Source organism: Athene noctua, chromosome 2 (genome assembly GCF_965140245.1).
Source record: "Athene noctua chromosome 2, bAthNoc1.hap1.1, whole genome shotgun sequence".
NCBI classification, from domain to species: Eukaryota; Metazoa; Chordata; class Aves; order Strigiformes; family Strigidae; genus Athene; species Athene noctua.
The window spans coordinates 89218064-89240172 of record NC_134038.1 but is presented as its reverse complement, the minus strand read 5'-3'; positions in this window follow the sequence as shown (position 1 = coordinate 89240172).

Here is a 22109-nt window from a genome sequence, read left to right as displayed (position 1 = left end):
TGTCTCTCAATGGGTGCCTAGGCAAGAAGACAGGAAGACCATGAGCTTAAGCAATACTTCCCCCTAGCATGATCCCATTACTCCAACCTTGTCCCAGGCACTTCCTAAGCTATACTTTTTATTCTGCATCCCTTACTGGATTTCTCTTTTGTCAGCTACTCCAGTCTTCCTATGGATCAACAAAAACTTCTAGTGTCTACAGTACCTTTTGACTAGGAGTTCTCCAGCACTACTGGTGAAAGTCATGAGCAGTGAATGACAAGAAGGTATCATCTAATAAATTTGTAAGCAATGTCACCACCATGCAGAGTACATCTGCACTACGGTTAGATTTTTCCAAGTATCCCTTCAACTTGCTTCATCTAGCTACTTAGTTCACCAAGAGGTGAAACAATTCTGTTAAGAAATTAATCAATTAAATTCTGTGTACCAAATGGGTGTGTACACACAATGCTGGATTTGAGACTGCTGTGACTTCTCTACTGTTAATATAGAGACTAACTGAAATAAATTCAGTCATACCTCCTGAATGCTTGCACAGTAACAACATTCCCAACAGGTAAAAAAAAAGGCCACCAATTGATGGAAATAGGTTCTGAGAACTAATACAGGGTAATAGCTATCCAGAGTTATACAAAGCATAACTGACATTTGTCCATCACGGATTTGCAGAATATTTTCAAAATATGATTAAAAATTCAGCTTTTGTTGCACATGAGTAAACAATCAGTTTTCTTAAAAAATCAATCAATTAATAAGCGAAATTAATTCTTCTGTGAGAGCAGCAAATTCATGAACCAGTCCAAATAATTTCAGCCCCAGGAGGGTGAAGTAATATACCAGGAAGGTAAATCTCCCTCTTTAATGTCTAATTCATATGAAGAAACTACTGTGACTTACCCACAAATAGTTGAGTTTAGTTTTAGGATTTTTTTGTTTAGGATAGCCAGCACTGAATTGTATTTTTCTTAAAAGATACAGATTGTCTATACTTTGTATCATTGATAGCTTTGATTCTTCTGTTCTATATGATTGAGTGATCAAATCTTTTTCAAACAGTTTATGTACAGTCTGTTTTTCTACTAGCTTTCTGAAATGACACCTACATATTTTTGTATCTGCATATTAAATTCTCACTGCAAATAGTTGTTGTCATGCATTTAACGTAGCATAAAAAAGAGTATATTTTGCTAAACTATAAACTGTTGTGTAATCTTTTAATTATACAGCAAAAGTATAAAGTACTATTAAGAGACAGACAATTGATTTTCAAAGAATCAATAACAACAATTCTCTTCAGGTAAATATTAACATATTATATTGGTAAACATTTAAAATATAAGAAGCAAAACAATTCCAATGTTTAGAATAAGAAAGCAGCAGATCAAGCTGAACTCCAGTTCTAGATAATCGCTACAAAATAGATTTGTTCAAGATGCTTCAGAACACATGAGCGTTTCAATGTCTATAGCAAAAGTGTTACCGCGCTGTTTATTTGATGAAGGTGTCAGTCTTGATCAATAAGGACTATAAGGCTTAGGTAAATACTTGTCAATGAAAATGTCCTTCTGGATGATTATCTCTGTAGAACAAGTACTTCATGTCTCCATAGCACAAGAGCAAAAATGTGTATCGGTGGGAAGTGTAGGGTGAGAGTAGAAGACGTTATCATTAATTACTTCTGAAGAGCAGTAGAAGGGCTTCAAGGTTGTTTGCTGCCTGCAGACTTGTCAGTTTCCTCATGTGGTGTGCCACAAGGGAGGGATTTTTGAAGCAATACCAGCACACACAAGAAATCAATATGATGTATGACTCTAATCTTTGCTTTGCAGATGTTAATGTCCTGTATTCAACAGTAAGGAAAAAAAAAAAAGATATCAAAACGTCTATAAAAAGCAAATCTGGCCGGTTCATAGTTCAAAAGTAACAATATTGGTTAAAGAAAAACTATTACATAACTTGGGCAGATGGAGTGCTTTGACAGAAAAAAAAAAAAAAAAAAAAAAAAGGGTTGTAAATCTGAAAATTTCCACACAGTCAAACCTTCTGAGGTTTCTGTACACAGTCCAAGGATTGTGTTATGTGTGATATTTTCAAAAAACTGAATATAATAAAAGTGCCTTCCATAAACTGCTAGATGCAGTGTTACCTCTGAGGTTATAATCTCAGGTTATGCTCATCAGAAGAAAGCTTGCACTAATAATGTCATGCTTCTGAACTTTGCTTTCATTCTACAGTGTGTTTCTACGCGATGAAGAAGCCTTCAATTAAGCCTTAGAACAAGCTGTAGATTGCTACCTTCTGGCATTTATTCTGCTTGGAAACCTCAATTCAGAGGAACTTTTACTTTTGTAAAAAATAAAGCAGCAGTGTTTCAGGGAACAAAGATGACTCCAAGACTTGAACTCTGAAACTCTGGCCTAAGAGACTTGGTCATATCACATTGCAGCTCTCTCTCCCTATATAAAGTGAGTATGACAGCATTCTTGAGTAGTTTCACTGCATTTTCCCTATTGCACCTTCTGTATGAAAATAATATTTAATTTAATAGAGAAATAAGTAAATAAATGTTCAACAGTTAAGATAATGTGGTCCTTTCCTCCTTTTGTTTTAGAATAAAAATATTTAGATTTACTATATATCTATAGTACTTTTTATATTTATATTATAAATTATAACTAATTTATCAATTATAATTAATAATTTATAATATATGTATATTTACATTCCATTTATTATATTTACTTTTGATAGCCATTTTATACAAAACATGAAAGTGTGCATATGCCAACAAGGACACATGCTACATTGAAGAGAGTCCATTCAAGTTTTCTGAAATATTGTGAAATTACAGAACAAAGCACAGTCCTTTGTGTTTCATTGGGTCATGGACTTTACTGTTAAAAAAACCCAAAATGCAAAGAGTATAATAAACACAGAAAAATTTGCAAATTAGTATGATACTTGAAATGGAAAATGACAGACTACTAACGTTCTTACTGAAAGAAAACATTAAAGGGACAATATAACACATGCATTGTGTAAGCAGACAAAATGATGGAAAGCCTCTGTCCATTCATTAGATGATTATAAAGTTAGAGGTGTGTGGAGTAAGAAGAGACAAATAAAAGGCATGAACTTGCAGTTTTAATGCTTTTTTTTTTTTTTTTTTTTTTATACTGCCTGATATTCAGCTTTTATAGAGTCGGAAATTTATTTGTAGAAGCATCAAGTGTGGGCAGTTTGACTTATTTTTTATGTTGAATGAATATTCACCATGGGACAATCTTTTCAGCTACTTAACACAAAGTTAAAAGTGTTACATCATCAAGACAAACATTCAATGGATGGTCACATCCCCAAGCATACAAAATGCTGGAAGCTGAGTCAGCTTTCTTTGCTTTGCACATTTTGGAACTACTGTACACAGGTTAGAGCTCTGGCTTAGTGTCATTCCAGAAGTGACTAACAAAACAAAGGACTTTAGTGCTGAGACTGTGATTAAAACTGCAAGTTAATGCCTGTAGAGATTGGGCTTTGATAATTTTCTGATGAAGAATCAGTGCTTGCCAATTGATAATGCAAATTATGTACCTTTTCTATCAAATTATACTTTCATATTCTTTAAAATACTGGAGTAGTCTCCACCCATGTGGCAGACATGTAAGCCTTCCTCTGTCAGAGTGCATGCTTCCTAGAGTTGGTTTTAATCTTTTACTTGACAAAGGTTATATAGTCCTTGGTAATGTGAAATGGACCATATTATGTCATAGGAACTTAGTCAGTATTTAGCATAGCCCTTCTTTTATTCTAACTCCTCATCTTTGTCCAGATAATTTTCTTTATTTCTGCACTCAGCAACATCAAATACAGGCAAAAATAGGAATTTGACAGACTGAATAACATTGTAAGAAGCCAGTGTGTTAGCGTAGCTTGAACAGGGCAGTAAGGGAGGAGGGGAAGACATCCACAAAATACTTATACATTAAATAAACTTTGCTGCAACAGCATGAGCCTCCCCCAATGAAACGCATGGTACAGTGCCAAAAAAATCACAGACATTTAAGAGCATGAGGATATTTCTGAATCCTTGACTGCAATACTGTTATTCTGTAACATATTTCCACATTTTGATGTAGAGTACTACTCTGCTTCAGGAGCTGTGAAAAATTTGTACATGGAATCAGTTGGCAGAAAACACAAAACTTTGGACACAAGATACTGTATCTCAGTTGAACTACAAATTTCTAAGAGAGCTGGTACAGCAGTGACGGTCCATATTTAACCCCACTTAATTTTGGATTGCTAACTAAGGAGTTCTGTAGCTGAGAGCTACTGTTAGTGTCAGCAAAGATAAACAGGAGCTCCCAGAGCATGGCTCAAACCATAGGCTAAAGACAGAGATTACAGCAGTTGTACTCTTAATGTAGTTGCCTTGGGAAGATGTATCTATGCCTTAACACTCAGTCACCACACTAGTAAGCTTTTGGACATCTGGAAACCACATTGGGCTCAAGAGTTTTCAGCAAAATGCAGAGGTTCTGTCAGTGTCACAAAGGAATTAGTGGCTTCAGAGTGGGGATTCAGAGCAGCCCAAATGCTGAAAAAAAGAGGTGGGTAAAGCAAGGGACAGGAAACACTTCAAACATTGTTGTGACCTGAAAGAAACAAATCCTGCCCCTTTCTACTCACTTACTAGAGCTGCAGAGGACTGCCTCCTTCCACTAGTAGTGGAAACATCCTGAATTCTCTTGGAAAATTAAGACAACTAGGTCTTCCCTTATAAAAGTAAGGAAGAGCCTTCTTTCTTTCTTTCTTTCTTTCTTTCTTTCTTTCTTTCTTTCTTTCTTTCTTTCTTTCTTTCTTTCTTTCTTTCTTTCTTTCTTTCTTCTTTCTTTCTTTCTTTCTTTCTTTCTTTCTTTCTTTCTTTCTTTCTTTCTTTCTTTCTTTCTTTCTTTCTTTCTTTCTTTCTTTCTTTCTTTCTTTCTTTCTTTCTTTCTTTCTTTCTTTCTTTCTTTCTTTCTTTCTTTCTTTCTTTCTTTCTTTCTTTCTTTCTTTCTTTCTTTCTTTCTTTCTTTCTTTCTTTCTTTCACAGAATGCCGTTAGTATAGCTGCCCTCCTGTATTTAGTGTTTTGGGGATTATAATACTCCACCAAGACATGAGGTGCTAGTTTCCACCCTCTGGAATGGGAATTTAAATCCTTGTTTCCTGCTTCTCAAGAAACTTCTAGATCAACAGTATAGCTTGGGCTGTTTGGTGAAAAAGGTATCAAGAAGTAACATAACTTTTGTTATTGAAGTTGTTCCACATTTTGTGGCATAATTAGATGTTTGGAAGGAAAGACAGGGACAAAGCTAGAGCAAGAAATAATGCAACTCTTTAGCCTAATGGACATACAACTCACTTGGGATGGTAGAACTGCTGATCATGGTCTCTGCTCTTACATAAACAGTTATTGGAGCATATCACATTTCAGCCAGCAAAATCACCAAGACAGCAGGACATTTTATTAGGGAGGAGAAAAAATAAGTTTAATCTGTCAAAGTGGAACATCTGGTCACTTTTGCTTATATTTTCTGATGCTGCAGTAATAACATCATGTATTTAATGTGGATGCATTTAAATTGTAATCTAATTAGATGTTGAAAGTATTCTAGTGCCACGTAGCCAAGATGCCAAAATATTGTTTTGTTTGCAGTCAGTAGCTGCTGTACTTACTGATACTGTGCTGTTGTACCAAGCTTTCCTTCACCAAGGTCCCATCATCCTACAGTAAGCAGCAGGAGGGTACTAATCTGTGTTAGCACTTCAATTTTCTCATTACAAAAATTGGCTTCAACTTCCTGGCTTAGGCAAACCCCGATCAGTATCACTCAGACCTTGGGGGCCGCACATTGGGAGCAGCAACAGCAAAAGAAGAGCCAACTGCAACAGCAGATATTTTAGCAACAGCTGTCTTGTTTTGTATCTTCCTCCTGGATAACAGTTTGAATGCTTCAGCTTAGCCAGCTTGAGGTGTTTGTCCACACTATGTATTACAGAGTAAGAGTAGGATGCTCTTTAGAATGAAGCAACAAATACTGTCACAACAGCTCATCAGATTGTTAGCATTTTCATATATTCTCAAAAGCACTGAAAGAGTAATCAGAGTAATGATAAAGATTAGTGATATAGGTACACTGTTATCAATCCAAATCATCTTAAAATCACGTTTAGCATTTGTACTGAGGCTTGTACACGGTGCATTTCACTAGTTTTAAGTTTCATAGAATATCTGAGAGGAGAGCAAATTTCATTAGCTCCATGAAAATACTGAAACAAAGAAGACCATCTTTCATGAAACATTGATGATCAAGTCTCAAAAGCCAAGACACTTAACTTTCAGCTTCATGCTCTAACCACTGGTCTATTCAATGGAGTGAATGGGTCATTTATTCCTGAAGTATAGTTTCCACTTCAGTGTTCACATGCAGCTGCTGTGAGAGCAGGAAATTAAAACATAGGAATTCCAATTAAATTTCTCAGTTTGTGTATGTCTAGGAATGTATAGGGCTCCCTCCAGCCAGAGCTATGAGTACTTATGCATAATAGTGACACAACTATTTCATTTCCCTTGACATCTCCTAGGTCTGCAAAATAGGATTGTAACTAAAATGAATAATTAGTATTTCTGTTTTGGAATAAAGCCCTAAAAACAGAAGATACATGAATATATATATATATATATATATATATATATATATATAATTCCTTATTAATAAAGCAGAGAATTACAGTAACACTAATAGCTGTCCTGTAATGGCTGTTGGTTTTACCTATGCTTTGTTGCTCTTTAGGCTCTGGTTTTGTTCAGTAAGATCAGTGAAAATTCTTACAAGTTTCACATAGCATCAACCCCAAATTTATTAATTTTGGTAAGGCTTAATCTTGACATTTCAACTTTGTCCACTAACTTATGTTAAGTGGAACATAAGCATTCATAATAACCAGTTTCACCTCTTCAGCAAAATATTGCTTCTTTTCCTGAACAAAATTCTTTGTTTTTCAAAGCTCTACAAATAACTGCCTTTATGTTCTGCAGGAACACAACATAACAGCGGAGTTCTAAAAATTGGAATAATGTATCTAATAAAATTTCCTACATTTTCTAGTGAGGTATTACTTGTCTTGGAATTTGTCCAGGGTCTAATATTATCACTCTCCTTTCATGAAGGCATGATGTGTAGTGTTTCAGAATTTCAGTTTTATGTCCCCTTTCAAGATGAACTTAATGTCACTGGTTCTTGAAATTCATCTGTGGAACATACATTTTCTCAAATGGTCACCTGAAGACTTCTTCATCCCTTCCTGGGTTCATTTTCCTGGGAATATTCTCTTGACACAGTGTCTTAAAGACAAAAAGGCACATGTAGGATTTGATGTTGAATGTGCCAAATGATATTCTTTATGCTGCTGGTAAGTGTTTGTTATAACATCACTACTTTCACCATGAACTTAGAAGTGTTCTAGCCAGAGCTGTCTGGAATTGCTCCTGACACATTTAAAAAAAAAAAAAAAAAAAAAAAAATTAGAAATACAAATATTGAAGCTACAAGGAGTCATGGCAAAAAATGTCTAACATTACAAGTTGATGGAAAATAAGGAACTGAGGTACTTGTAGGACCATTCTTCATATTCTCTGAGGCAAGTAGTGTTTAATGTGACTGTCATGCAATGCCAACAGACATGTTTGGTTTTTTTTTAAAAATGTGCTAGCTTCCCACAACCACTAATCACACACACAAAAATGAGCAATCCTTTTCAGACAGCAGCCAACTTTCTTCCCCCCTTTTCCATATTATCTGTATTATATTTTCAACTGTGAAAGAAAAAAAAACAAAAAAAAAAAACAAATCTGAATCAGCTTTTGATCTCCTGAAAGAGTATCTACTGACACTCCCCTGGACAAAATGGGCAGTGATAAAGACACAGCCTCTGAAGAAAGCTAAGGGAGAAGGATATTTATTACGTGTCTTCTAATTTGGGTTAATGTTAATTGTAAACTGTGAGAAATGATGTGGATCTAAAGGCCACAGGAAGATAATTTCATGAGAGCATGAAGAGTGTATTTAACTACTTCTTCAAATCAAATGAAAATCTGAAATATATTTTATTTTCAAAAGTATCTTTAAATTCTACTAACAAAAAAATATTTACAGAAATTCTGCTATCCTGATAGTATTTTCAGAACACAAACCAAAGCCCTTGGGGATAATAACTACATATCTGCACGAAGACACACAACACATTTTCTGATTGACTGTCTTGAATTTTTAATTTTACTCTTTCCTGTTTAAGAGATTTAGCCAAGGAAATATACAGTACTCTATTTTCTTGGTGACCAATCCCAGATGATTAATTAGAAATTTGAAATAATTCTGAAATCATAGTATCATTAATAAACAGCTCACAACATATTTACTGAAATATAGTCATATTAAAAGCTTGTCAGAGTACTTTGAGTAACAATTACAGTCTTTTAAATAGTCTGTCTGATGATAATTCCTTAGCTAAAAACATGGCCCAGTGCTGCTTTTGAGTAGTTTTTAATTATAGGATTTCTTCACAAACCAAAAGCTAGATTACAGCTCTCTGGATTCACTCAGGAACACTGACATCAAATTATTTTATCTTCTATATCACTAACAGGATTTTCTTATGCTGCCTCGAGTTCATCTGAGGGGCTTTTCAAATTCTAAGCCAGCCCCATCTTATTAATATGTGTGAAGTCATACCACTGTAGAGGTGCTGAGCAGAAACAGAAGATCTTTCTGCATAAACTCTTAGAGATACAATATCTGTCTACTGCCTATCCACCATGGTGGAGTTCTTTACATGTCACGGTGATACCATGTCTCAGTTAAGGTATTGTTCGTTTCTGGAGCTTTGACAAATAAAGTTAGCCCTGCGCATCCAGATCCATAAACGTGTGTGTCTTGGCAACCATATTATCACCCATTTAGTATCCAAGCTACAGCTTCCAAGTGGTTATATTCTAACCAGACACTTTCCAAACCCAACAGTATTTTTCTTATGCTGCACCAGAAAAAGCTTCCTTTATACATTGATGTACCCACCTTTGCTATGCTGTACAAGAAAAACAGTGACAATAATTGATTGCTGACGTGCTCAGAACACAGAATTAATGATGTGGGGAAAAAGAAAATCTCTTTTCTGTTTTTTTAGTTTTATACCTGCATTAAAAAATATCTCAGGTAATAGGCCTGTAAGAAGGAGGAAGGGGGGGTATTCAAAAATGCAAATGGAGTATGACATGGCATTGAACCTGTATGATCAGGACTCAGAGATTCTGTTCCAATACAACTGATCAATAAAAATGCCTAAGACATCCCTAGTCTTGTCAGTGTATGTCTAGACACAAACCTATAAAACCTTATGTCTTCAAATATCCTCACTGGATCAAGCCATTCTGAGGCATCTAAGATGTAACCTTGTATCTCCTTCCTGAAGTGACAATATTAACAGCACAAATATGAAAAATTTTTTGGCAAATTTTGTCGAATTAGAAGACTTGCTCTCATGTGTGTCAGGAACATTTACAGAGTTATTTCTCTCCTGCCCTCCTTGTTTGGTGTGACACTGCTGTCCATGAGCTGTTGTGGTGTACTGTACCATCAGGATCAGTCCAGCCATAGGCACTCAGCCTCTTCTGTGCATCTGACATGCTGTCATGGAAAAGACAATACAACATGCAGGCAACCTAAAAGATCAACACAAGGTTGGCCAGCAAACAAACCTTGCTTAGGAAAGGGAAAGCATGTGGAAGTCCTGGGACAGCTGGCAGATGGGAAGCAGAAGGTTATGCAGAACATTTCATAGTGTGTCCACAACTGCACATCTGTCAATTTGACATACATGCACTTAATGGCAAGCAAAACTTGAACATATTATGGCCAAACTCAGAAGACCTGGTTAGGGTTAGAATATGGGCTACTAGTAGGAACTGATGCGGTTTTCAGTTCTGTCCAAATGAGAGCAATGTGTTTCAGAAGTGAGTAATATCCTAGGATGACTGATATCAACTGAATTAATTCTGTAAGTCAACTGAGTTTAGAAATAAGAAGAGGCAGGGAAAGAAAACTGTACTGGAAAAGTTTTCTTATTATTCTCTAGTCCAAATAGGAATGAGATCATTTGACTTATTTTGGCTTCTGTGTGATTATGTTTATTTAAAGAAACAGAACACTATTTAATTATGTATGTGAATACTTGGAACATATAATTACTACCCAACAGGCAAACTCTGTTTGGGTTTGTTGGAATGCCAATGGGCTTTTATGAGTTCAGCCCATCATTCTGTTGTGAAATGGAAATGAAAAGTGGAAAATATGTTTTCCTTCTCTAGGGATCACTTCAGCTCCTTTTTCTTTTTATTCTATCAGACTTCTTGTTGCTATGGGGGTCTTGAAGGCCTATTATTAAAACACCCTGCAGTCCTAAGGGAAGAAAAGCAAGCTGGTGCTGCAGATGGGAACACTGTGAATAGAATAAAGTATAAACACCAAAGAATTCTAATAAATGCAGTGAAATCTATGTGTTATTCTTTTCTTTCCAAAGTTCACTTGAAGTTTCCACCTTTTACCTTTCATTATTTGTGAATATGAGGTTAACTCATATTACCATCCAAATATAAAAACACAAGCATAAAAATCATGTTGGTTATGTTGGCTCTTCTTGGATGTCCTTTTGCACAAAACAAGTTAAATCCAAATTAAGCTATTCTTTATAGACATCCAACCTGGAGTAGGACTGGAATTAATATAAAATACTCAGAAATGACATCTTCATAGCTCTTTCAGAAGAAGAAAGCAAAAGATACATGAAACACTTACTTGCAGTTAAGCACTAGTTTAATCTACAGGTTAAGCCTATAAAAACTCACCTGAAAGTAGTTTTTACAATAATTTCATTGTCACATTCAAAAAAAATCTGGAAAATAAGATAGTCATCAAGATATTTTTTATAATAGGTCTTGTAAGAATTAAAACTTTGATATAGGTAACAAGATTTCTGGAACTGAATTGCAATTGACAGTATGAGTACTCAGCAGATTTTTAATTTCTTTTTTTCAGATGTATGCAGTAAATTTTTAACATGGCCAAAGAATCTCCACACACACTGATTAAGATGATGATGTTGAACATCAGGTGTACCACAGAATCTTCTAAAAATTGAGCAAAAGGCAAGTCAATTTATACAAGCAGAATACATCAGAAGGAACAAAGATATTTCCTATACTTCAGAGACAGCAACAACATCAACAGAGAGTCAAAGATCATTTTATAAAGAACAAATGATTCCTGATCAGCTGTAGACCTACTAGTGGAACACTTCTGAGAACTAAGAAAGCAAGCCACAGCATAAATTGGATTTTCCCTGGAATGGCAGGAGCATGTTTCCTCCTAGAAAGTCATATGAACATTTTTCCAGCATTTTTTTTAATTCCAAAAGACATGTATGCTTGAGAAAATCTAGCTTTATCTTGGAAACATTTCATTTCTCATTCACATCATTGTTCTTAACCTCAGCTTTGGCACTGTACTCATTTCAGCCTGCTTCATGACTTCATATATCCTGAGAGCAGACCTGCTTTCTCTCTTTTTTTTTTCTTTTTTTTTTTCCTTTTAAACTGATTTTATCTTTTTATTTCCTTTGATGAGCTTGGCATGTAGTTTTAGTCTATCTTGATCTCCTGCTAAGAGGCTCTACCTTAAGGACAATCACTGCCATAACCTGAAGTGTGTCAGGTCCCTGTAATGGAATTGGAAAAATTCTGTAGAAGTTTCTAGAAAACCTGTACAAATTCATGCATATATATGCACAGGATTTTTAAGGTACTACATTATGATCAGAGAAGCATAATGATCCTATCAAAAACTTTTGCCTGCCTGCACAAAACAACACCTGTTGCTACCATTTCTGTATGATACCATTCATATAAACATACTGGCAAAATAAGTGCCTGCTAAATGTGAAAAGTGTGGCTATCACAAAACAAAAGAGAGAAAACTATAAACGACCCTGGACTTACCAAAGTACATACCTATATACTCCTATAGAAGATAAAATATGCTTTTTACACATCTTTTTCTACATGCCTCTGTCAGTTTGATTTTTATGAGCATTCAACTTGGAGTGCACAATAAGTACAGCTTTTTGGCTTCTTTTCTAAAAATGTTTGTAATATGGGTAGACATCAGGACTATTTGAATAATGAAAATTATGTTTTTGCAACTGATCTAAAAAGCTAGAAGAAGAAAAATTTAGTTTGTGTCTGGCCAAATGAGTAACCTGTCAGAACTTCTTTATGATTTTGTTTCTTGAGAGAAACACAGGCACTAGTAAAGTGATACCATAGTGGCTACTTACTGTCAGCTCTACTCAAACAAAGGCTGGCTATACAACTACAACATTAGGTGCAATACTGCCCATCCTACCCATCACATGTCCATATACACTTTATTCATCATCTCCTGATATAGAAGTATATTAAAGATTTTATTACAAAGTACCTTATGCACAGTTAGCATTGAGTTTGTTTCACTCTTCCCTGACTCACAGAGGCCTAAATCTTCAGGTTTTTTTGTTTTGATTTATTGAAAGTACATAAATAGCTGCAAAATGCTGTAATCAATGTATTGTTCAAGTCCTTCCCACTGACAATGTCCAGCTCTGAGAACTTCTGTGGAGAAAGGCTCTTTTGGCTGACTGACAAGTACTCAATGTGAATTTGATTCTTGTGTCATAAATGCAGTCATCTTGCCCCAGAGTCACATACATTAAGTTCACAGTACATACCTGTCATTATATGGCACTAAATACATCAGAGTGATTTCATTAACTTTCCTGGATCTAGACTGGAATAGATAAAATACTCTGAAACCTTTGTCATCAAAGAAATTTTCTTGAAAGCTAATATTTGCATTATACCTTCACAATACCAATGTGTAGTGCAAGACTCAGGAGGTCCTTAACTTTATCATTAATTTGCACCAGAACTAGATTAATACTTGTTCTAATCTAATTCTAGCATAGCTGAAGGGAAAACCTGAATGTGAAGCTGACATTTTGTTTTAAAAAAAAGTTATTTAAGAAAACGGGAGGTGAAGATGGGGGTGTTAAAGTGTACATTTCAAATGAATAAGCTGTCCAGTACGCTAGTGATAATACTGATCTGCCTTTTCTTATCTAAGGAAGTATCCTAATGACACTTCCCTCAGAATCAAGTTTTTCTGCCATCAGACAACACATTCTGTTGAAAATTCCCAACAATTACTTCTCAAACTTTCCTTGAACTGTCTAACAGAGGTTGTCATATTAACAAAAGATATCAGAAACCAGAGTTCTCATTCAAAAGGAAATTCCATTATTTCAAAAGCTACATCCATTATGATTTCAAAGAAAAATCTGAAACCTTAAACATTTGCATTAGAATTATATCAATATGTGTAAACCAACAATTTAGAGAGACTGCAGTTCTGTTAAATTTTATTTATGCTAGGAGACAGTAGAATTGAAAATAAAATGATAAAGTGAAACTAAAATATTTTAATTAAAATGGCAAATTTCAGCAATATTGAAACAAGTCAATGTATTTTGAAGATTCATTTTATAATTTTAGTAATAATATTTTTTGTGAAATATTTTTATATGAGTAGAGGTAGTTTTATTTAAAAAAAAAACAACAAAAAAACCCCTACAACAACAAAGAAAGAAAACTGTGCTCTTTTTTTGAGAAATTACCAAGTTTTCCCCATGATTCAAAAAAATGTATGGCACCTTACAAACCATATGGGAGCAATATCTTAATTCAGAGAATATAGTCAGTATTTAACATGAGATGCAATAAGAGGAAAGTGCAAAGAAGACTTGCTAAATGTCTGTGTATTGTAATTAGAGACCTACAATTTTTGATTTTTTGCCAATGCTTTAAACCAGGCTTTTTATATCTATTTTTATTCCATCCTAGCACTTTTCTCTACAAATATAGATTAAAAAAATATTCTTGGAAGACAGTAATTGCTTTTTGCTCTGTAGATTTGATGTCATCACAAGAACCATGTGCTCAAGAAGTCAGAAGGACTAGGATAATCTGAAAATTACAGATTTTGAAGTAGAAAGTCAGATAGGAAGGCAAAGGACACATAAAGCAGGGCTTCAGAAAACAGATCCCTGAACAATTAATTTTTTGTCATGTATCGCACAACTGGTGATCAAACAAAGCGAACAAGACAAAAAGCTTTTATTATGCTGTAGGATGTACATGTTTAATTTCATTTTAATTTAATGCTACAGCTATTTTTTTATTCTAATAGGTATCACAAAGTGGAGACTGATTAGTGTGCCCTCATGCCAATACAGAAGCCTTTCATTATTCCACTTTACTCCTGCCTAGCACAATAAAATGTTTTTATCTTTAGGATATTTATTTCTGTGGATAATGAGGGGAATAAAGTATTTAGTCCCTTAATAAGCAGCTCAACTACTTCTTAAATTCTGCTACTATGCTTCAGAAGTGCTATTGTCTCTTTGCGTCATTGTCTGAATCTTTCAGGTATATACATAAAACTTCTAAGAACTGCATGAATATCCCTGTAGAGAAATAAAGTTCTTTGTGCTAAAATTTTTGAAATGAACGCTTCATATGTTTCAGGCTGTGGCCTTCTTTATCAATGCCCTAAGTATTGATTTGAATGGATTTATTTCTGTCATTGAATCGTTACCAGTCTCAGTAGTACTGTATCTATGAGATAGTTGCTCTGCATTATAACCACTGACTAATAAAAATTGGTACTCATTAACAAAGATGTGAAAAAGAAAAAGCAACATTTATCACTTTTTTTTTTTTTTTTTTTTTTTTGCCACACTTTTGTTAAGAAAAGGGGAGAGGTAACCAGATACCTCTTTTACATTTTTTTTTATTTTTTATTTTTCACATTTCAGTACCTTACTGTTACAGCTGTTGGTTTCATATAACCATTAAAATCTGTGTATCTATTCTTTGTTTCTTCCAATTTTGCTATAACTAAATTTCATTAACACTTTAGGAAATGTGAACATTTCCTTCCATCTGCTAGATGGCTTTTAAAACCCATTTACTTTGATTTAGAAAATCTGGAAACAGCTGGCAAAAATGTATTTTTATTAAGTTCCTCAGATTCATATTTACAAGATATGTGACTTTTGTAGTCTTTCTTAAGGTCTGCAATTGGTTTGTATTTCTCAACTGTACAATTTCTTTCTAAATGCTAATCAACCAGGTGGTCAGATGTTTAGTTATCATTCTGCACATTAACCAGTTTAATGTGTCTCAGTTTAAATAGCTAGAGTTGATGATTCAAATGATGTGCTCAAAAACTATAGGAAATGTTATTTAGTTTCCAGCCATTACCTTATTTTTCTTTTTAATTCTGAAGTTGATTGTGACAATTAAATTACCTAAAAAAGAATATGAAAAATAGGTTCCTTGCACCAGATGCCTGTATACAAAAATATTGATGTTTGGCAGACTCTGGTCTACTGACAGGGTGAGAGTCTGGGGGATAGACACTGGTTTATGCCCTTCTCATTAGCTCTTTCTGCTTAGTTTTGGATGTGAAGCCTACATACACTACTCTTGTTCACCCTTAACTTGCTCCAATTCTGCAACAGGAAGCATTCTGCAGCCAGTGAAAACCACCAGGTTTTTTCTACAGTGACAAGTCTGGGATTCTGGTCTTTCAGAGCTGAAGAAGTTATGCCCGTGTGTGTGAATCTATTGACACAGAAAAATGTTGCTTTTGAGACATATTCTTTGATCTGCTACATCTGCTTAGGGCTGTACTCTGCCAGCAGACTATTAATGCAGGGTTAACCTAGCCAGGGCAAAATGTGATGGTGTGAAGGCAGATTCCCAACAGAATAATGCTTTAAAAAACAAAACCAAAAAACTTTCCTATCACTTGCCCACAAAGCTGCATATAGCTGTAGTAAAACAGCATCACTGAGATGCTTTTTATCAAGCTATACCTGATGGGGTTTTTCAGTTCCATCAAGATATTTCAAGCTGTCATTTTGAGAACATGCAATAAGTAGATGTCCACAGGGCAGTGCCACTATCTGGGATACCAAAGATAAGGCTTGAGTCACTATCACTGAACAAATTTAATCTGTGCTTTGTTTAGATCATTCACATTAGTAAATAAGGGCTGTTTATTTTTCCATGACCTGACACATTAAAAAAATTTCTATCACCTTCTTAACACCCTTAATTTGTGATCAGAGTTTCAAGGGATAATTGAGTTCCAGGAAAAACACAATACTGTAAGCATTATTATTTGAAAAAGCATACATAAATAAAAAAATTGTCATAATAATTTTGGTGGTGGTGTATGCATCATCTTCCTGCTCAATCTATTCCCATAGATTCTGTCATTATTTCCAGTAGACGCTATTGGCATGAGCAGAGTCAAAGACTTCCAACACATTCGGGAATCCAGACAGTATGGATAAATCTTCACTGACTTTCTGCTGATGAGGTTAGCTTCTTTGAAGTGTGGGAAATACCTGTGTTCCAAAATAGCATCTGAAAAATGTCACTAGACACTTTGGCAGAGAAGGTTGACTAATTTGAGTGATGTTTCTGAAGAAAAGATTGAAAGACTGAGTAATACCAGGCTCATATTACATTTTGTAATATTTCTAAATAGTATACTTATAAACAAGTATAACTTTAGCCATTGGATATATTCCATATAGACACAAAATATCCCTTTGCTTCACTGAACTTGCACACACAGATTCTAATGGAGTTTTCAGATATTAAAAATAAATTCTGTTGATAGTATTTGGGGTTTATGTAACCTATACAGTGGTGTTCTACCATATCTGTCTTTAAATTATGCATACATGATGTGCATATCCACCAGAATAAGCTTTAAGTCATTAAACAGTAAGATTCAGACAGTCACCACAAATTGCTAAACATGCATGGACACATCTGTCAAATCATATCCTTATCTTTCTGTGTAAGTAGTTCTGATACTCTGAAATGTAGCGGTTAAAACTTCATTCATGCAAAGCTCTATGGGGTATATGTTTAATAGGCTAATAGCTTTTATTGATTCAATGAACTAGAAATACATCTGTCATGAAAACATTTAGTTGCTGACTAAATGTTGACTAATGGTTGAAAAAAGGTTATGTGCTATTGTCAGTAAGGCACACAGCTTACCCCTGCAGTGTATAAAAGAAGCACCAGTGACAGAGAATGTAAAACTGGCCTTGCCAGTAGCAGTTTAATAGCAGAGTTTTAACTCTCCATGTTTTGATACATGCAATCTAGATAACCTAGGATATCTCTGTTAATAACAAAGAAACATAGGAAAGATATGAGTATGTGATGGGACATACTTAGAATAGTTTAGAAGTTATACATAATTATGCTAATCATTTCATACTATCAGCTCTCAAGTTTATGCTGACTTTATGTACATGACAGGAGCCCAACTGATAGCAGAACAACATATAAAACAAACTTTCTTATATTTCTTAAACCACAAAACCTTTCCTGTTCAGGTTTCTGAATGTAGGCACTGAGGACAGCAGAGAGAGGGAAATAATCAGCCGCAGTCACACACCTCACAGCGTCTCATTCAGGCTCCCCTTCACAAGCTTCTCTTACTCACTTGAAAAAGCAGGAGTAGCAGGCAGAACTGAGTGATCAGACACTGCTCACCTCCACCCAGTACAGACCAGCGATGGTGCTCTTTTCCACTCCCTGCTCCGGCACAAAGGGAGGCAAGCCCTTGAGGGAAAAGGTGCCTCACCAATCTGAGATGTACCCGAGTATATCTCTTAGAGCCTGAAGATGCTCTTGAAACACAACATATCTCGTGGTAGTCCAGGTAAGTGAACCAAATGTGTGACTATCTGAGTAAGCAGTTCTTTGAGTATCACAACTTCTTTTTTCCCTCCCTTCAACAACACAAAACTTGTTTATACACATTGCAAGGATTCAAACCATGGTACCAAGCATCTTAGCCTCTCTTAATAACTAGAGTGTTATCTCTGGGCAATATCAACATTCAGATCTGTCTATTGGTCAGAAATTGGGTGCAGACCAGCATCCCTCACTCCTGTGTATGAGTTGTGATTCAAGAAGACTGATAATTTGGGGTCAGAAATCTTGCTGCCACAGATCTTAGCCAAAACCCATACTATTTTACAAGGATAGCAACTCTTCTGTCTTCCTGCATGCTTTTATTAAGCTCCTTAATTTTTTCCATTTTTTTCTCTTTGGCTCCTCTTCCACACTATTCTGTTGAATGGAACCTTAATGATGGACCATGATCCCATCCTAAGTTTTACATGTTATGTCACTGAGTAGTGTAGTGCTGGTCTTTCAGCTGTCCCACTCTAAATTCCCGGATTTACATATCTTTGTCACCCTTAAATTTCTCTTTTTTTTTCCTACTTCCTGTGACCAGAAATCAGAAATGTCAGTTTCTTATGAGCTGCACAATGCCTTTACCTATAGATTCTACAACAGTGCACTGAAGACTTCTAGAATATGAAACAGCTTGATGGAAGAGAAAGAGGTGAAGTGATGTTTCTGGCAAAATGTTCCTAGAATCTATGGGGAATAAAAAAAGGAGAAAACTTCAGGAGAAGAATATAGCTCTGTCTCAGGGATGGTTATGACAATGTTAAATATAACAACATTTCCAAGATTTCTGGAAACAGACAATAAAGAATATATGCAACTTATTCCTACAGATTGTCAGTAACTATGAATCAAAATATTTCTAAGCATTATCATTTAGAATTGCTCGACATCTTTTGCCTTTACCAAAGCATACTAGGAGCTCAATTCAAAATCATGATGAGAGCTGTCTCCCTTACCACCAACTGTTACAAATCATATTATACTTCCCAAGTGCTAGAAGCAAACTTAACCAAACACAGAAAATCCGGTGATTCCAAAATATTACTCTCCCCTTAAAAAAACCCCAACCCTCCCCCCAAACTCAAATGAATTAAATTTGTCATTTTAAGAATCCTGTAAAACTGCAATTCATGAAAGACAGGAAATATATCTAAAATATGCAGCTCTTGTGATACAGTCATTATCTTTGAAGGAAGCTACTGTCTTAATACACAGCCTACTCTGCCAAAACAAGAGAAAACCAAAACCAACTCCAAAACACTGCATTTAAGAAGTTATCAATAATATCGTCTTTCTTTGTGAGGTTACAATCTATCTCAGGACAGAAGAGAACATACATCAGTGTTGCTAAATGCAGTCATTATTATATTGGCGGATCAAACAAAGTCACAAGCCCACATATTAGGTTGAGGTGTCATTGTTGTTTAACCCCAGGCAGCAACTAAGCACCACACAGCTGCTCACTCTCCCCCAGCGGGATGTGGGACAAAATCAGAAGAAAACGCATGGGTTGAGATAAAGAGAGTTTAATAGGTAAAGCAAAAGCCCCGCATGCAAGCAAAGCAAAACAAGGAATTCATTCACCACTTCCCATGGGCAGGCTGGTGTTTAACCATCTCCAGGAAAGCAGGGCTCCAGCACACATAAAAGTTATTGGGAAGACAAGCACCATCATTCTGAACATCTACTGCTTCTTCTTTATACTGAGGATGACATCATGTGGTATGGAATATCCTTTCAGTCGGGGGTCAGCTGTCCCAGCTGTGTCCCCTCACAACGTCTTGTGCACCCCCAGACTATTCGCTGGCAGGGTGATGTGAGAAACAGAATAGGCCTTGGCTCTGTGTGAGCACTACTCAGCAGGAACAAAAATATCAACACTGTTTTCAGCACAAATCCAAACCAAGCCCCATACCAGCTACTATGAAGAAAATTAACTCTATCCCAGACAAAACTGGCACAGATGTGGTATAGAAATGTACACGTGTCTTTCTTGTTCTGGTTTATTGCAAAGAATTGATGTATTTGTCCCTGGACAAGTGTGGTAAAGGGGACCACCCAACACAAACTACGCAGCAATATACAATTCAAAGGAGGTTTCTGGCATCCCTGAAGGCATTCATGTGTCTCTTCTTTGATCGGACATAGCCATCAGAGAAAATAGCTCATCCCATTCTCCAAGTTGAATTGTGATTGTCCTATTAGGCTTGTGAAGCATGTCCAGTTCACAATCCCTCAGTGATACTGAAAACAACCTCATGCAGTGAATGCATTTATGAATATGTAATTTCTGGAGGTCTGAGTTTCTAAAATATAACCTACACTCAGGTACAAGATGTGGTGCTTGGCCTCATTGCCATGGAAAAAAACATAGAAGATTTTCAGACCTGACAACCAAATTATAAAAAAAAAGAAACAACAAAAAAAACCTCCACACTAAATAAATAGGTAAAAATTAAACTGCATTGTTTTAAAGTCTGTACTGTGATCTTTGTGTATGCTGTAAATGTTAACCTCTCACAGTAGAGAGTTAGTTTTACAGAGCAATGAGACAAAACTGTCAGTCTCTGAGGTAGCAAAGGATATAGCAATGTTCATAAACTCTCTCTCTCAGAAGGCAGAAGCTTTCTATAAAGCTGTGCAAGAGAACAAATATAGGACCTTGGAGCATAATTAAGTAAATAACTACTTCTGTTTGGCATTCCTCACCAAAGAACATGTTATGTCCTATGAATTCAAAACATGCAACTAGACAAAACACATTCCGCTTTCTCTCGTTCCCCAAATAAAGAAATAAAGTAATCCAAAGACCATCACTTTGAATTGTTGTCTGCATTAGCCAGCACAGCCATCAAATATTCCGCTGGGAGCCTGTCTAAAATCAAATGGCTTAAGCTGAACTCCAAAAGTCAACAAACATAAGAAAAAAACCCCCAAACCTCTTCATAACTAATATATATATATATATGATTCTGAATAATTCCCTGGAAGTTATTTCAAAGAATCACAGAATCATCTATGTTGGAAAAGACCTTGAAGATCATCCAGTCCAACCATTAACCCAACACTGACAGCTCCCAACTACACCATATTCCTCTGCTCTATGTTAACCTGACTCTTAAACACCTCCAGGGATGGGGACTCCACCACTGCCCTGGGCAGCACATTCCAATGCCTAACAACCCATTCTGGAGACAAATACTTCCTAATATCTGGTCTAAACCTTCCCTGACGCAACAAGGCCATTCCCTCTTGTCCTATCACTTGTTACTTGGTTAAAGAGACTCATCCCCAGCTCTCTGCAACCTCCTTTCAGGTAGCTGTAGAGGGCGATGAGGTCTCCCCTCAGCCTCCTCTTCTCCAGACTAAACACCCCCAGTTCCCTCAGCCGCTCCCCGTACGACCTGTGCTCCAGACCCTGCACCAGCTTCGTTGCCCTTCTCTGGACGCGCTCGAGTCATTCAATGTCCTTTTTGTAGTGAGGGGCCCAAAACTGAACAAAGGAATTGAGGTGCGGCCTCACCAGTGCCGAGTACAGGGGTCAGATCCCTTCCCTGTCCCTGCTGGCCACGCTAGTGCTGACACAAGCCAGGATGCCATTGGCCTTCTTGGCCACCTGGGCACACTGCTGACTCCTGTTCAGCCAACTGTCAATCAGCACCCCCAGGTCCCTCTCTGACTGGCAGCTCTCCAGCCACTCCTCCCCAAGCCTGTAGCGCTGCTGGGGGTTGTTGTGGCCCAAGGGCAGCCCCCGGCATTTGGCCTTATGGAAACTCCTCCAGTTGGCCTCAGCCCATGGCTCCAGCCTGTCCAGGTCTCTCTGCAGAGCCTCCCTACCCTCAAGCACATCAACACTCCCAACCAACTTGGTGTCATCTGCAAACTGACTGAGGGTGCACTCGATCCCCTCTTCTAAATCATCAGTAAAGATGTTAAACAGGAGTGGCCCCAAAACCGAGCCCTGGGGGACACCACTCGTGGCCAGCTGCCAACTGGATTTAACTCCATCCACCACAACTCTCTGGGCCCGACCATCCAGACAGTTCTCTACCCAGCAAAGCGTGTGCCCATCCAAGCCATGAGCAGTCAGTTTCACCAGGAGAATGCTGTGGGAAATGGTG